The 17,349-nt window shown below is 38.8% G+C and overlaps 1 protein-coding gene across 1 annotated transcript in view; it reads left to right on the forward strand.

The window, feature by feature from the left end:
- The first annotated feature begins 16,286 nt into the window (after positions 1-16,286).
- CRB2 (crumbs cell polarity complex component 2) overlaps positions 16,287-17,349 on the forward strand; it is a 45,963-nt gene continuing 44,900 nt past the window's right edge. Inside the window, exon 1 of the mRNA XM_074293039.1 lies at positions 16,287-16,360. The gene's annotated coding sequence lies outside the window, so the exon portion shown is untranslated. The remainder of the gene's footprint in view (positions 16,361-17,349) is intronic.

Genomic DNA, 17,349 nt, shown 5'->3' on the forward strand with positions numbered 1-17,349 from the left:
TAACAAACTGCCAAAGAAGAGTATGCAAAGGGGGCAGCTAGGGGGCAGCTAGGGGGCAGCTAGGTGGCGAAGTGGATAGAGAACCAGCCTTGAATTCAGGAGGACTGGAGTTCAAATCCTGCCTCAGACACTTAACACTTCCTAGTTGTGTGACCCTGGGCAAGTCACTTAATCCCAGCCTCAGGGGGAAAAAAAAAAAAGAAGAAGAAGAAGAGTATGCAAGAAAAAGAAAATGGACTAGTAATGTGGCTAGAGCTAGGGGTTCATTACTTTCCAGTGGCCAGCCATCTGGATGCCCAGAGAAATAGTGAAAGCCCTCTGGTGAATGGATATGGACCAGGACCAGCCAGAGTGGGCAAGCACGAATTGGAGGGAAGAAGGATCACACTGATAAAATCACAAGCACATGTGAGTCCCTGAGTGTTCATTTATCAATTCTATGTCAGCATCATCTTCCCCAACCCAAATCCTCATTACCTTCCTAAGGCCTGTCTAAAGGAATGAAGGAATTGAGAAAAATGATGAGAAATTAAAGAAGAAACCTGAGATTTCTTCTCTGGAGGGGAAGTTTTATAGGGCAACCCCTTATTAATATCTGCCTAAACTATTTTGAACCTAAGCTGAGACCTAAAGGAGAAAAAGGATTTTGCCAGACAGAAGTGAGAAGGGAGTGTATTCCAGGCTTGGCGAATGGCAGGAGATGGAACGTTGAGTGGGGGCCAGCTTTGGCTAGAACATAAGAGTTCAGACAAGGAGAGAAGTAGAAACCACATGGAATAATGGGATAGTGAGCCCCAGAGATAAGAAAACTTAGATTCTGGTCTTGGACACATTGGGATCGTGTGACACAACATGCAACCTTTTAGCTTCCCAAGCAACCCTCTAAAACTTTAAATTGCAGAACAATTACAGATCTATGTTGGTAGGAATTTCCTATACCAACCAAGTCACAGATAGGGAAAAAAATACAACAACAAAAAAGAAAAAGAAGACTGGAAAGGCAAATAGGAGCTAAAGTATGAAGAACCTTGAATGTCAGTCTGAGAAATTTGTATTAATCCTAAAAGCAATAGGGAACCACTGAAGGCTTGTGAGTGGAGGAGTGATATAGGCCTATTTCTTGGGAACATATTTTGGGGCAGTTATGTAAAAGATGGATAAGAGAGGAAAGAGCTAGGAAGCAGAAACTAAGACAAGGCTATTTTAAGTGCCGAATGACACATGTTTTTTGGATACTGTTGAAGTGAAAATGTGTTTTGCTTGGTTATGCATATTTGCTGCAAGGATTTAATTTTTGTTTTTCTTTCTTCAATAATTGGTGGGGTGATGGAGAAAGTCAATTATTGTTAATTAAAAACAAATTTTTAAAAGAAAACTATTAAAGTACTCCAAAAAAGAGGTGATGAGAACTGATCTTGGGTGTTGGCTTGAGAGTATAGAGGAGAGGGTCAGTGTGGGAATTGTTGGGGAGACCAAACCTATGAAATCTATTAGTGGATTTTAAAAGGGAGGGCAGGAGATGAGAGAAAAAAGAAGAGTCAAAATGATTCTGAAGTTATGATCCAAGAATCATGGGGAGCCTTGATTTGGTTTTGACTCTGAGATGGCACCTGGTATTTCTCTGTCATTCTTTTTTCAAGTTAAACTTCTTTACCAGCCCAATCTAGAGATGGAGATGCAGTTTCTTCCTCTGGGCAACAAAGTCTAATAGGAGTAGAATCTCTTGGGTCTCTCCTAACTCTAAAAGTTCTATGTTCTGCTTTCAAACTTTCTATGTTCTTGGCTTCCTCCCAGCTCTGACATTCTGTGTTTTCACATCCTTTCCAGATCTGACATTCTCACATTTTATGGTTCTTTTCAGTTCTAACAATCTATATTTTTGGGTCCTTTCCATCATTTAGAATTCTATATTTCCAGGTTTTGCATATCATTCTCCACTGATGTCCTATTTTGATGTCTCATCTCAGCCTAGAGTTGACCTTGCTTGATCTGTTCAACCTCAAAAGCTTTAAGTTGCAGGCAGAGATTGATGTCTTGGTTTGTATTTTATTTGCTTTGTTTTTTACCTAGGACCAATTTACTTAGATTGGAAAGAGTCTCATCACATTTTTGATGAATTTTTCAATCACAACTGGTCTCAAATATCATCTATGAAGTCACAAAGGGATTGTAATCTGAATAAAATCACAGATTCTCGAAAAATAGTTGATGTTACTCAGAAATGAAATTTCACATCAGTACCTAAGAAGAATTGTTTCATGATGGATAGAGAGCTGGACTCAGAATCAGGAAGGCCTGGATTTAAGTGCCACCTGTGACATGTAAGTGGGAGAACCACTCTCAGGACCCTTGGCCACATTACCAATTATAGTTGGGGATGGGAAATATGATGCAGGTATGTCCTCATACCAGTGAAGTTTCAGGTCATTTCAAATGTCTGTTGGACTCTCAACAAAGACAAGATCTGATTGGGTGGATTGTGTATATGTGCCCTGGAAGTTGCATTCACTCTGGTGTGGGAGAAAAAATAAAAACAACTACTTAATAGGAAGATCACTAGAGGCTGTTCTGATCTTGGGGACAAGATGATCTTTTAGGGGTTGGGAAGGGGAAAAGAATCTCTCTGGCTTTTTTTTTTCAAGACCATTGAAGTGTAGCAAAGATTACTAGATCTGGAGTGAACAACAGATTATGAAATTCTTCTCTTAATTGTACCTCCACTTCTTCAGATGCAAAATGGGGATAACAATACTTCTCTCCCTTAGCTCACAGGGCATTTGGAAGGGAAGTACTTTGTAAACTTTAAAAGCCCTCTAGAAAGAAATGCTATCATTATTAATAAGATCCCTGGGCTGGCTTTCAAGGGAAAAATGCTTTGTGGACCTTGAAGGGTTTTATAGATGTGAACGCTCATCCTTAATGGGAATTATTCTAAGGTAAATGAGGTCTGAGGGGCCTGGGAAGATCTGATCACTCTGAGAGCTTACCCCCTCCCCATGACAAGGCACTGGGGAGGAGGGTCCCTGGGACAGCCCAGCTCTTGACTGCCCAGCTCTTGACATTCCTTCTTCCCCCAGAGATCACCCCCCCCACACACACACAAACACAAGTTAAAGGTCCTGCTTTCCTCTGCATGGCTCCCTTCCCTATTCAGTCTCCCCTCCCCCCATTTAAGTGCCTAATATTCCCATTTCTCAATGGATTATGATCTCATCGGTGTGGGGCAGATGGCAGCCCTTCCAAGCCTTCTCATCCTCATCTTGGGCAATGCTTGTTCCCATTCCTCTATAAATCCTCCACAGAGTCCTTCCCTTAGTCTTTTTAATATTTCATTAAATATTACTGAGGCCATCCATCTGCTATTCTTTGCTTTTGGAGCAAAGAAGGAGGAGCCCATAGGGGACAGTAGGCAATGTAATGGGGAGCAAGGGGGCTGGGGATTGGGAAGGGGAAAGAGGGAGGCAGGGAGCACCAAACCCCAAAGCTCCTGGGTATTTATTTATCTTCTGGGAACAGCAGGTGGCCAGCCCCTCCCAGCAGAACCAGATCTCAGCCCCCTAGAAAGCTAGGCTGCCCAGGGGTAAGGACAATAGCTTCTCACACTTAGTGCAGCATTGGAAACCGACTGCAACCTGCTTGTATTCACCATCTGTCTTTATATGAGCATCCCAGCTAACATTTACACTGTACTTTAAAGTCTGCAGAACACTCCACAGATATTCATTTTTTTGCTTCCTGGAAACAATCCTGTGTAAGAAATATTAGGTGTATTAGTATCTCATTTTACAGATAAGGAAATAGAGGCTCAAAGAGTTGATTTCTCTGACTACTCACACAACTAGCAAGCCTCAGAGGAGAGTTTTCGATCCAGATCTGCCCTGATTCTGCAACTGGGAACCTTTCCACCACACCACATTTCTGGGGTCACCCGCAGCTATAATTTTTGTGAGCCTGGAGAATCTCATGTGTTGAAGATCTTCTCCTGGAGAATATTGGCTTAAAAAGATAGGCTTGGGGAGAAGTGAGTGAAAGCTTGGTTTGTGTTGCTAGTCAATGAGGCAAGTTGGCAACAACAAAAGCAAGTAGTTGGAGAAGGGGAAGGTGAATGAATGATAAATCGTAAAAATCAACAGGTGGTTTGGGTCAGTGGATTCTTTTGGACAACTCCAAAGGTACTTCTGAAGAGTATAATTATAGGGAGAGTCTGAGCTGGTCAATGGCTGACCACTTCTTTGCACTGTGGCTTTGGTCTGAGACTACTTGTCCAATTTTCTAGCATGCAAGAAATCATCAAGATGTCAGCATAATGAAGATCCTGATGGTCCATGGCTCAGCTGATGAAACATATCTCTTTCTCTTAGTGCAAGGAAAAGATTCATCAGGGATGGGTCCAATTGCTCTTTGGCTTATTCAGTCTGCAATGATTTGATGACAAATGAGACATCACTGAAGAAACCAAACCACAGAGAAAAGCAGAGTTTTCCAAACCCATCACTACATTTCATGATGACTGTAGGATACTGGTCATGGAGCCTTAAAAGCCTAAGACTAAGAAACTCCACAAAAATCCAGGTTAGGGAAGAAGAAACAAACTAATTGCTTTCAGAAACAACTGCCTTTTCTGTGAGCTCCTCCATTAGACTGTGGGCTTCTGGTGAGCCAGGACAATTTTGGGGAGCGGGCTGGATTAGGGAGTGCTGCCAGCATCTGGCATATGATGGGCACTTAATAAATGATAACTGACTGTGCCTGAAATTCATGCTAACCATGGCAAACAGAACACATACTTATTTTTAAAACAAATGATAATAAAAATAAACAACTGGCAGGTCCAAAACTAAAACAGAATAAAATAAAGAATGTTAAAAATCTCTTGTGTTTTGTCTTGAAATTGTACTCCCTTCTGGATCAATAAGATTTTCCAACACGGAGCCAAGAATTGAGAGCTACCATCTAGTTAGCTAGGTCAAGTTCACTCTACACAGCTGCCATGCTCAATTTGCCTCCAAGCTTCCAAAGTTTGTGATTTGGTAAATGGAGTGAATTTGATGAAGGAATTTTAGAATGAGTTTTTGATTGAAGCTAAAAAGTTTTCACCTCTGAATATTTACTCTTATACCATAGTTTCCTAACAGTCAATATTTTTATCTTATTCTATCATTTGTTCCTTTTATTGTTAACTCTTTTATCTATATCCTTTGGGGATTTGGAACAAAAATACAATAGCATTTATTTGCAGAACTGTTTTCTTTTAGTTTTGTATTCATTCGATATAAGGAAATAGTATATAGTACTCACAGATGTGAATTTCTCCAAAACAGATCATGGGATGAAGAGAGTCTTTTGAATGTCAGATTCTGTGGCTTGTGTCAAGTCACTGACACATTGACAAGTCAATGACTTTTTCAGTCATTTTTAGGGTTTTTTTGTATTTCTTAATTTCTGTTTTATGTGTCTCTTATGAACTATCATTTTCTAAAATTTTTTTCAACAAAAGGAAAAAAGAAACTCCAAAGAGGGAGCAAGTAGGAAGCAAAGTTCAGTTTGACATAATTTGAAACCATTACATAATTTCTTAAAATGTGATCTTGTTCAATCAGTAAAGGAGCAAAGGAAATAAGAGTCTGGGCATGAGTCGGAGGACCCAAATTCAAATTCAGCCTCAGATATTTATTAGCTGAGTGATCCTTCTAATCATTTAACCTCAACTATAAAATAAAGATAATTATAGCAGCTTCCCATAGGGATTTTGCAGAAATTAAATGAAATAATATTTGTCCAGGTAGCTAGATGGCACAGTTGACAGAGCACCAGTCCTGAAGTCAAGAGGAATTGAGTTAATGCTTCCTAGTTGTGTGACTCTAGGCAAGTCATTTAACCCAAATTGCCTCAAAAAAAATTAATAATACTTGTAAAATGTTTAGCACAGTGCCTGGTACATAATAGGAGCTTGATTAAGTGCTTATTCCTTCTTCCCTTCCTTCTCATTCAACTCTGAACTCTAGTCCTCCACCCCCCATATTCAGGATAACAACAATAATATATTCTTATAATAATATAAAGTGTGTAATACTTTATTGTATTACACATAATACTTATATTATAATAAAGTATATAATACTTTAAAGTTTACAGGCACTTGACATGTTATCTCATTTGGTCTTCACAATCTAGGGAGGAAGGTGCCATGGGAGGAAATTAAAACTGGGAGGAGTTAAATGATCAGCATCCCTCAACTAGTAGGCAAAATTTGAACTCAAAACTCAGGTCTAAATTCAGGATACTAGGACTAATTACTGAAAGATTAGTTCAATGAGCTACCCTTCTAACTGCATACCATAATCTCAAGAATTTGCTTCCTGTGTCCATTTGGTCTTTGCAGTGTGGATATCTAGGCCCATCACTTAGGAACCCTTGTGGATTTCATTGAGTTTTTGTGATGTTCTAGGACCATTATGACAAGCAGCATGGCACAGTCACTCAGACACCCAGCCTACTAATCAATGGGTGACTGCCTTCAGAGCCAGAGATGTGGGTTAGAATCCCAGCTCTGACACTTATTACCTGTGAATTTTTGGATTACTCACATTCCCCCTTTCTGTGACTCAGCCTCATCATCTATAAAATGAAGATGTTGGACTGTATGATTTTTTATTTTTTGCTGAGGCAATTGGAGGTAAGTGACTTGACAGGATCACACAGCTAGGAAGTATGAAATGTCTGAGGTCAGATTTGAACTGACCAAAGGTCTAACCTCTGTGCCCTCTATCTACCCCTAGGACTATGTGATTTTTAAGGTCCTTTTCATCTCTAAATCTCTGATCTCTACAATCTATAGGGAAACCCCCTTTCGTTTGGATTCCAATGCAGGATAGCCTCCATTATAGCAGAGAAAAACAATTTCAGTGAGCCTATCTATCTGGTTTTTGCCTCCAGTGATGCTGACATCCAGTGGCTCATTGAACAAAGTCATCTCTATGGTTGCATCAATCAAAGAATCTGAATCTAAAAATATGCATTTGAAGCATATTATTGGGGAAAGCCTTGGGGGAGGCTGTATCTGGTAAAGATGATATTTCCTTTTTTATTATCCTAATAAACTTGACAAGCATCAATAAACAAGAACATTTCCTAGTACTAAAAAGAAAAAAAGAACTACATATAAACCTATGAACCTCCACTGTGTGCAGTTTGGGTTTTTAAAGGCCTATTTCCTTTTGAACATGGAAGAACTAACACTACCCTGCTTGTCTCTGTCCCCTCCTGACCTTCTGCCTATTCTCTTATGAGTATTTTTAAATGATTCACTGGTGCTCTATCCCCCCCAATGCCTTTTTAACCTCCTCTCCTTAAAGCCAAGTCATCCAAATTAAGTTTCCTTAAGATGCCTCTCTTTCTTCCTATCTTCAGCCCCCTAAAAAATCCTTCCTTTGTAATAAATATAGTCAGGCAAAACAAATCCACATGCGGGCTATGTCTCAAAGTGTTTGTCTCATTCTGTTCCACTAGTCTTTAAGACAGTCTTTCTCTACCAAGTCAAAAGCTTCTTTGTAATTACAAAATATGAAACAGCAAGACTTTGTATCCTGTACATCTCTCAGCCAAGTGGGTGAATGTGAATATGACTGTTGTAGAAAATTGCCAGGTACCCAAACTGTCAGGAAATGATGGTTTTGGAGGACTGGGCAAAGCATCAGACCTAGGAAAATTACAAAATGCTCTCACCCTAGTGGCCAGCCAGCATTCTATTTGGGTCTAAAAATCTTCCTTCACAGCCTGAAAACCTAGATCTCAGAGGCCCTCTTTGGGACTCGATTTCCTTGTTTGTAAAATGAGAAAGTTGGAGATCATAATCTCTGAAGCTTCTTCCAAGTTTACATTTGTGATCCATCCTGCTGAAAAAGAAGAGGAAGGAAAGGGGGAAAGGGAGGGGAGCTGAGCCTGAATTAGGACCTTGGGAGCCACCTGCTGTCCAGTGGAGAAACATCATCCCCTTGGCCTACCACACTTTTCAGGAAAAAACCCACGGGTTTGGGAATTTCACAAAATCGCTCCTTGATGTCCTAAGAGCTATAATTTACCTCTCCTAGTGATGCTTGACTCCTGGGAAGGCACTTGGAGAGGCAGCCTGGAGTACTGGGAAGAGTGGGAGTTAGGAAAATTGTCTTTAATAGAGTGCTAGGATGCTACAGCTGGAAAGAGGGGATCTGGAAGTATAGAACATGTGGAACATAGAATTGTTAATGATGGTCATATTGACAGGTGAGAGCCAGAGGATAATCAAGACTGTGGGAGGAGTTAAGATCATGCTTAATGAGGATTTTTAGTCTGGAAAAGAAAAAGAATTCTGGTTATGTGGGGCAGGAGGGGAGGGAGATGAGAAAGAGAGAGACGGAAAGAGACAGAGATACAGACAGAGAAGTAGAGAAGGAAAGAGAGAGAGGACAAAAAGATGGATACAGAGACAGAGACACAAAGGAGGACCAAATCATTATCCTTAAGTATTTATTTGAAGGGCTAATGAGGACTGGCCAACAAGGACCCAGATTTGTGGAGCCTGTGTCCAGAGATGCAGGATTACTTGGAAGGGAGGAGATGGCCTCTTTACCCGTCAGAGCATGCGCAGGTAGATGCTCTGTGACAAATTCCTGGCTACTTGCTGCGTAGTGTAGAAGAGGAATTTTGGGTGCTGGCTGAGAGAGCATTCAAAGGCCTTAACAGAGTGAGAGTCTTTCCCCGTCTGGTTAGCTAGCTAGCTTAGAGAGAGTTCTTGGAGCTCCAGAGATACTCCTCCTCCTACCTGGGCCTTTCCTCTGAGGGCCCCCTAGGCAAACCTGTCTGAAATAGGGCCACTTCCTGTTGAGGGCTTCTCTTTTGTACAGGGCCTGGTAAGCCCTTGAAAGGTATCCAGATGCTCAGCAGCTGAGCCCAGGACCTTGTAGCCGTCCTGCAAGCCACGGGATGATTGTCCATTGGTAGCATTTGATGACAACTACTTTAAATATGACTTCTCTCCTCGCTTTCCTGTTCCCCCTCCATGAGGGCAGAGTATGAACTAAATTGAAGGGATGTTTTTGTGCTTTGGTTCTTGCTAGAGGTTTTTAATAATTATCCCATTGTAAAAGCTAATTGATTATAACTGGTTAATTGATATTTATTAAAAAGAAAACAACTATTTAAATTGATAGGGGGCATTTGTTAATCAATGTTCAGGGAGTATGCATCTTTGGTAAGTTTTATGGTCATTTTTAAAAAATTATAAACTTTTTATTGACAGAACCTATGCATGGATAATTTTTCAATATTGATATTTGCACTCATTTCTGTTCTGACTTTTCCCTTCCCTCCCTCCACCCCCTCCCCTAGATGGCAGGTAGTCTTATCCATGTTAGATATGTTATAGTATATCCTAGATACAAAATATGTGTGCAGAACTGTACAGTTCTCTTGTTGCACAAGAAGAATTGGATTCAGAAGAAAAAATAACCTGGGAAGAAAAACAAAAATACAAACAGTTTACACTCATTTCCCAGTGTTCCTTCTCTGGGTGTAGCTGATTCTGTCCATCATTGATCAATTGGAACTGAATTAGATCTTCTCTTTGTCGAAGATATCCATTTCCATCAGAGTACATATCTATGGTCACTTATGAAGACAACAAGTGGAAAACTCTGGTTCTCTGAGTGTATGTGCTCCTGGCCACTGACCACTCCTGTGACCTGAGGAAGGAGGTTTATGTTTGTGCTGCTTCAGCCCACTGAGAACTAGGAACAGTGTGTGTGGGGACTTATAAGAAAGGCAGATTTGACTTGGTATGGGGAAAAGCTTAAAAGCTGAGCTCTCCCCTAATAGCATGGGCTACCCTGGGAGGTAATGGTCCATCACTGGAGATGTTTTAGGTGGGGATTCCTCAGCCCTGAGATCCTGTAATTTCAAAACTTAGAATGTTGGAACTGGAAGAGAACTTAGAGATCATCAACTCCCTCCTGCCTCTCTCCCATACCATTTTGTAGAGGAGGAAATATAGACTCGTAGAGGTGAGATCCAAGGTCACACAAAGATGGAGAACTAAGATTTCTTTACCATAAACAAGTCCCTGTGATCTTGCAACTGCCGTGCAATACCTCTCCTTACCTAGTAATTCTATTTAGTATTTGATCTTAGATAAGTCACTCTCCCAATTTAGAATTCACTTTTCCCATCTCTTCAATGAGGATTAAAAAACCTATTATCCTCAACTAACAAGATTTTGGAAAGGTTGCCATGAGATAAAGACTTGGGGAAGCCTCTTAGAAAGTTAAGAGTTTGGGGAAGGAGGGGAGAGTTAAGTGAATAGAAAGTGATAGCAGTGCAAAAAAAAAAAAAGCATCAATAAAACATTAATACAAAAAAGAAAAGAAATAGGTTGAGGAAGGGGATTTGTTACTACCTTATTAAACATGCCTTTCAAAAATAAACAATTGGAAAAAAATATAAAACATCATTCAAAAAACCCCAAATCCTCCTGATTCCAAATTAGATCGACATGCCACAAGTGACAAGTCATGCTGTTACTAAAGTTTCTGGGGGAAGAATCAATCTCTTACAGAAAGAAAGGAAGACAGTTTGAGGCCAGGGTTGATGAGGGACAGAGCTGGTTTGTTTGTTTTTTAAAGGAAACTGTTATCAGAGTAGCCTTTGTCTTGCTCTCAGGCCACATAATTGTTTCATATTACCCTGGATTTTCTGCTTCTTTGGGTTCTTTAAAGAAGGAGAAATAAACCTGGGCAAAAATTCTTTAAAAAAAAAGGGAAGGAAAGAAAAAGAAAGAGAGAGAAAAGGAGGGAGGGAGGGAGGAAGGAAGGAAAGAAGGAGGAAGAAAAGAAAATAAAGAAAAAAAAGGAAGGAAATAAAGAAAAAGAAGGGAGGAAGAAAGAAAAGAAAAGAAAGGAAGGAAGGAAGAAAGGAAGGAAGGAAAGAAGGAAGAAAGGAAGGAAGGAAGGAAGGAAGGAAGGAAGGAAGGAAGGAAGGAAGGAAGGAAGGAAGGAAGGAAGGAAGGAAGGAAGGAAGGAAGGAAGGAAGGAAGGAAGGAAGGAAGGAAGAAAGAGTCTAACATGAAGGGTTAGGATGGAAATTTTCCCTGTTTTCTCTGATCTGGGCCAAAGAGGTCAGGAAAGGCTTCCCTCTAGTCTGACCTGGCAGCCATTATGGCCAGTTTGGTCACATAGGTCCTTTCTAGTCTGCCATGCATAGACAAACAAACCTTTATCTTCCCTCCCTCCTTTTTATTATCTCTCCTTTGTTTTCATCTACCTCTATTTCCTCTCTCCTCCTTTTACTATTTTTCCTTTCTTTTTTTCTTCTTTTTCACTTCTCCTTTTTCTCTTCTTTATACCTTTCCCCCTTTTTATCATCTTTCTTCTTCATCTCTCTTATTCTTTCTTTGCCCTTTTTTCTCTCTTCATTTTTCTTTCTTTTTTTCCTCATTTTTTATCTTCTTCCTATCTTTCCCTTGTCTCCCTCCCCCTATCTTTCCCCTTTTACCTCTCCTATCTTTCTTAATCTCTTTTCTTCCTGATCACTTTTATTCTCTTTCTTTTTATCTACCGTTGTCTTTTTTTTTTTACTTCCTCTTTTTTTTTTGTTTGTCTCTTTTTCTCTCTTCTTTTTTCTCTATTTCTTTCCCTTCCCCTTTGTGGTGTTCTTATGGGCTTTCTCTTTCTTTCTCTTCCCCCTTTCATCTCTTTTTTCTTCTCCCCTTATTCTTACTTTCTCCTCTTCCTTATGATCTGTCTTCTCCTTTCTTACTTTCTCTCCTTTCTCTTTTTCTTCTTTTCTTTTTTTCTTTCCTCTCTCCCACTCCTTTAATAATAATGGTGGAAAGAGCATTAGATTTAGAACCAGAAGAGAACTAGGTTCAAAACACAACTTTGGTGGTATTTGAGGTCAAGTACCCTGATTCCAGTTCCAACTCTCTTACTACTGAATAGTACTTGAGAGGCAGGGATTGTTGTTATTGTTGTTGTTGTTTTTTCCTAATCATTGTATCCCAACCTCCCTCCCCGGGACTACCCCATGTACATGCACTAATTATGGCACCTTGCACATTCGTTCAGCTGTTTTCAGTAATATCCAACTCTTTGTGAGCCCATTTAGAGTTTTCTTGGCAAACATACTGAAGTGATTTGCCATTTCCCTCTTCAGATTGTACAGATAAGGAAAATGAGGTTAAAAAAAAACAAAAACAAAAACATTAAGTGACTTGCCTAGGATTGCACAACTAATTTTTGAGGCCAAATTTGAATTCAGGAAGATGAGATCAGGAAAACTCCAGGCCCTGCACTCTAGCCAGTATACCACCTAGTTTGTCTTATCTTATTCATAGTGAGTGCTTAATAAATGAAATCCATTTTTAAAAACCACATAGTTTTAAATCTTTCTGGTTATGACTGGGTGAGTCATTTCTTTGAATGTATTTCCTTATCAAAATAATAGGAATAATTATTCTCAAAATTCCCTAAGTATTGTGAGAAAAATGCTTTTTTGTTTATTTTGGACATCATCTATGTTTTATTGCATTTTTGTAAAATATTCCATAATTACATTTTAATCTGGGTTGGGCATATTTAAAAGTATTATGAGCCCAAGGAACCAAACATTTGTTTGGTACTTCTACCCCAGAGCACTGATCAATTAAATGACTCGTTCATGATATTGCAACAATGTCTTTTTTTGTCTGTTTTCATTTTTCATTCTGTTTTTTAAACAATAGCTTTTTATTATCAAAATATATGCAAAGATAGTTTTCAATACTCACCCTTGCAAAACTTTGTGTTCCAAATTTTTCTCCCTCCCTTCCTCTCACTCCTTCCCCTAGACAGCAAGCAGCCTAATGTATATTAAATATGTACAATTCTACACGTAGAAGGAAAGTGATTTGTAAACCTTAAATTACTATAGATATTATTCTCTTTTCTTAAAATATAAAATAATTTTTAATCTACAAAGGGCTGGACAGTCCATTTGACAACAAGTAAACATGTCTGGGGAAAACTACTCAGAATTAAAGAGGGCAGAGGTAAGGATCACTTGAAACAATGGAGGACTTTGATAAAGAACTCTAGACTAAATCAAAATAGATTCTAGCTTAGCCACCTATTCACTGGGTAACCTCAAGCAAATTCCTTTTGTTCTCAGAGCTTTAGTTTGCTCTTCTGTAAAAAGAGATTAAAATAGCCAAAGTCCTCAGCCCTTTTCGGTTTTTAACATCTATGTTTACTTTATTTCAGCTCCAACAATCAGGAAATCATCAAGCAGGAGATGCTGCCTGTTGGGAGAACAAGACCAAAACTGATCTCAGCGCTCCCTCTAGTGGAACTGAGAAGGCAATCCTTCCTCTAATCTGTCTTTTCTCCAAGATGAAGGACCATGACATCCAGAGATGATGCCAGGATATGCAAGTGAGCTGGTCTAGAGTGAGGGAAGCTGTGCAAAGTCACCAGTCTCACTTCCTCCTCTGCAACCCTCTGGGAAAAATCATCATAATTGATCAATATGTTGAAAAAGTCTGAAAATATGTGCAATGGACAGCATTTGTGGGCCTTTTACCTCTGCAAAGAGTTGTATATGTAGGGAGGGGTGTCTTCTCATATTTCTTCTTTTGGGCTATGCTAGTTCTTTGTAATTTTACAAAATTAGTTTTTGATTTTGTGTGTGAAATTTTTTTTCATATTTATATTGTTTTTTGCTCTGTTTACTTTACTCTGCGTAATTTCACATAGATTTTCCATGCTTCTCTGTATTCATCATATTTTTTATTTCTTAGAGTATAATAATATTCCATTCCATTTACATGCCACAAGTTCAGACATTCCAAATAGTTAAAAATGTTAGGAAGTCTACACAAGAATTTGATATCTGACTTACTGGGCTAGTGCTTGCATTGAAAAACTGACTAGATGAAACAAAACATCACATAAGGAAATAAATGAATCAGAAGATGTGGATTTGAATCCTATCTCTAATCATATGAAATTGAGCAAATCTCTTGCAGAATCTTAGGGATCATCTAAGTCAATTTGTACTCACTCTCCAGGAGTCTTAGTTTTCCTATCTATAAAAATAAGGGGTTGGACTCTAAAATGTCTTCTGCCTCTAAACCCATGAACCTATAATATCACAAGGTTGATGTGAAGAAAATGCTTTATAAAGCATTAGAAACATGTGATCTATTATTTCTACTTTTCAACTGGTCCTGTTTCCAGATCCAGTAAAGGAATTTTTCCTGGCTGTGGGTGTTATGCCATCTGGACCGATTTATAAAACAAGAATTAGAGAACTTTTTCTTTGTCATGTCCTTTTCCCCCTTTTATAGAAAGTTAATGTCAGATGAGCTTTAGACCACAGAATGCTCGAACTTAGTGGAATCTTGGAAAATAGAATGTTAGAAGTGAACACAATACAGAATGCTATAGTTAAAGTAGATCTAAGAAGAAATCAAAGAGTTGAAAGGAAATTTAGAGTATAAAAATTAGAATATGGAATCAATTAGTCAATCAACAACCATTTATTGAATGCCAGGAACTGTGCTGGACAGTGGAGAAATAAAATACAAAGAATGAAATAATATCTAGCTTCAAATTGGACTTTTGACACATAGTATATGTGGGATACAAGTATGCAAAAAGACATAATTCTTGTCCTGCCTCTTGGACTGCACAGTAGTAAGATAATGAATTCTGTTTGGGACATGAGGAATTAGAAAGATCTATAAAACATCCAGATGGAAATATCCAATAGGTAATTTGTGATGTGGAATGTGGACCTCAGGAGAGAGGTTAAAGATCTGAGAATCATGATAATTAAAACTTATGGAAGCTCATGAAATCATTAAGAGAAAGAATACATTTAAAGAGAAGACAAGGTTCCTAGAATGTCAGAACTGAGTATATCTTAGAATAAACTATTTTTGGAACTTAGAATGTAGAATGATGGAACTGGGAGGAACTTTAGAGATGAACTTAACTGAACTTAACCCCTTCATTTTATAGAGAATTTGCTCCCTTTCATCATTATAAATACAAAAGGGACCAATACTGATTTTCTTGAATAACATGACAAATATGAAAATATATTTAAAAGAATTGAACATATTTAACCTATATCAGATTGCTTGTTGTCTTGGGAAGAAGGAGATAAGGGAAGGAGGAAGAAAAATCTGGAGCATAAAGTCTTGCAAAAATGAATGTTGAAAACTATATATTATTTGCAAAATAAAATACTATTGAAAAATTTAAAAATAAAAATAAAATATAATGACTAGAAAAAAAGGGGAGGAGGACCTATAAAATAATCCACCAGGTCTGGGTTGGGATTCACATTAATGCAGCAGAACAAGAGGAGAAAACCCAGGGATGAAGGGAAAGGTAGATCTGTTTTATATAGCCTGTGAGTGTCAGTCTTCCTTTTGTTTGTTTTTGTTTTTAATCAGTACCATGGTGTTCTCTACCAGGGAAGCTTATCTTTATTGCTACCCTATAGCTCTCCTCTGCTCACTTACTTCATACCCAGGTTCTATAAACCTGATGAAAGGAGACAACACAGATCTGACACTTTTGGAGAAATGGAAAATTTGCCATCTGCTTGGAGAGAGGAATGGAAGAGCAATCTAAAAGCAAGCTGACTCTTAGCTTTCCCTTCTTCTCCCTCTAGAATCCCCTCTTTCCTCTAGAGCAGGGGTTTAATCTTAAGGGATGATGAAATTGACTGGAGAAAAATTCTCCTGGACTAATTTCTTCCTCCACAAACACTATCTCCCTTCCTAAACTTTCTCTCTTGGGCCTCCTGATCCCTACACAGTATGTTCTATGCCCCTTCCGAACCTGACTATTTCCAAATGTGACCACAAAGGGGCGCCTGAAAGTTATTGGACCTGGGGCTTCCTCTTTGTCCTTAAAGTGGGGGAGATGTGAAAGACAGTCTTAAGGAGAGACTGCTTCTCCTGTTCCCCTGAGAGTGTCTATTCTCAGGAAAGAGGCTTATGGAGACAGGTAACCATGGGTCTTGGAGAACCTCTCCCTTTCCAAGTCTCTAGAATTCTCCTAGAGAATTTAGGAAGTTAGAGGAGGTACCTTGTGGACTGGTCCCACTATGAGTGGAAGACCAGGGTTGGGTGAGCCAGCACTAACAGTTACTTGCTGTGATCTTGGCATGTGAAGTGACCCTTTAAATATCATCTGTCTTGAAGGCCTGTGCTTTTATTAATCAATATTTCAGTGTTTCAAAAAATCTTATCTATATTAATTTCAATATATCCATGCCTATACAGACGTCTATACAGATGGCTTTCCATGTCTTTCCTAACTTGGATCCAACCAACAAGGTAAGGAGACTTTACTTTGTCACTGAACACTACATATGCACCAATGCAGCCCTTGAGATATTTTTCTTTTACCCCTAATCTCCACAACCAGCCCACCTTCTTTTCCATTTTTATATGTCCTAGATGATATAATTTAGCCACTTCTTTTGTGCAAGTCCTTTTTGGAATTATGCTGCAGGGTACTTATATCCACTATACATTTGTTCACTGATCCTTGGGTTGCATTCAAGCTGGATTCTTTGTAGATTGTAATGTTCCATGACTTGCTAAAATACATCATCAACAGGAGGTTACGGGTGGGAAAAAGATGGATTTTTGTTTCAGGAAGCAGATTAGGATGGTTTAAAGTGCTACCTCATTTCTAAAATGTATTCCAGCCTGTCTGTTCCATCAGCTATTTAATTCTGGGCCTACCCCAACTCCTTGTCTGCTGTTAATGCATGCCCCCAAATATTTGCATTAATGGACCATCTATCCAAATGCAGATCATAGTAAGGATAGTAATCCATCCATTAGTTTTTTTTTTTTCCTAGTGGAAATTATTTCACCAAACTTTTTAGTAGCTGTGAGTTTGGATTGGGAGATTGTGCAATGTTGGATCAATTGTCCGAGAAGGTGTGGCCAGTTGGAGAATATTGTTTGCAAAAATCCTTCCCAGTTGCCTACAATAGCCCTGTGAAGCAGTTATACACACATTATTGAATTTAGAGAACTAGCTAACATACCTACAATGTAAGTGTAGATAACAAAAGATAAAAAGGTCCTGATGGGCTAGAACATTGGTCTGAAGATGAAATTTTATGGGATAAATGCAATTTCACTTTTATTTTAAAAAATCTACTTCACAAGGACAAGACAAGGGAAACATAGTTATATGTGGGTTTGTCTTAAAGAGAACTGAATGTTTAGGTGGTCTGCAAATTCAATAGGTATAAAAAGTGATAAGTGGGTAATACAATATTTGGAAATTTTTCAATAATATTTGCAAC

The sequence above is a fragment of the Sminthopsis crassicaudata genome, chromosome 2, assembly GCF_048593235.1.
Source record: "Sminthopsis crassicaudata isolate SCR6 chromosome 2, ASM4859323v1, whole genome shotgun sequence".
Classification (NCBI taxonomy): Eukaryota; Metazoa; Chordata; class Mammalia; order Dasyuromorphia; family Dasyuridae; genus Sminthopsis; species Sminthopsis crassicaudata.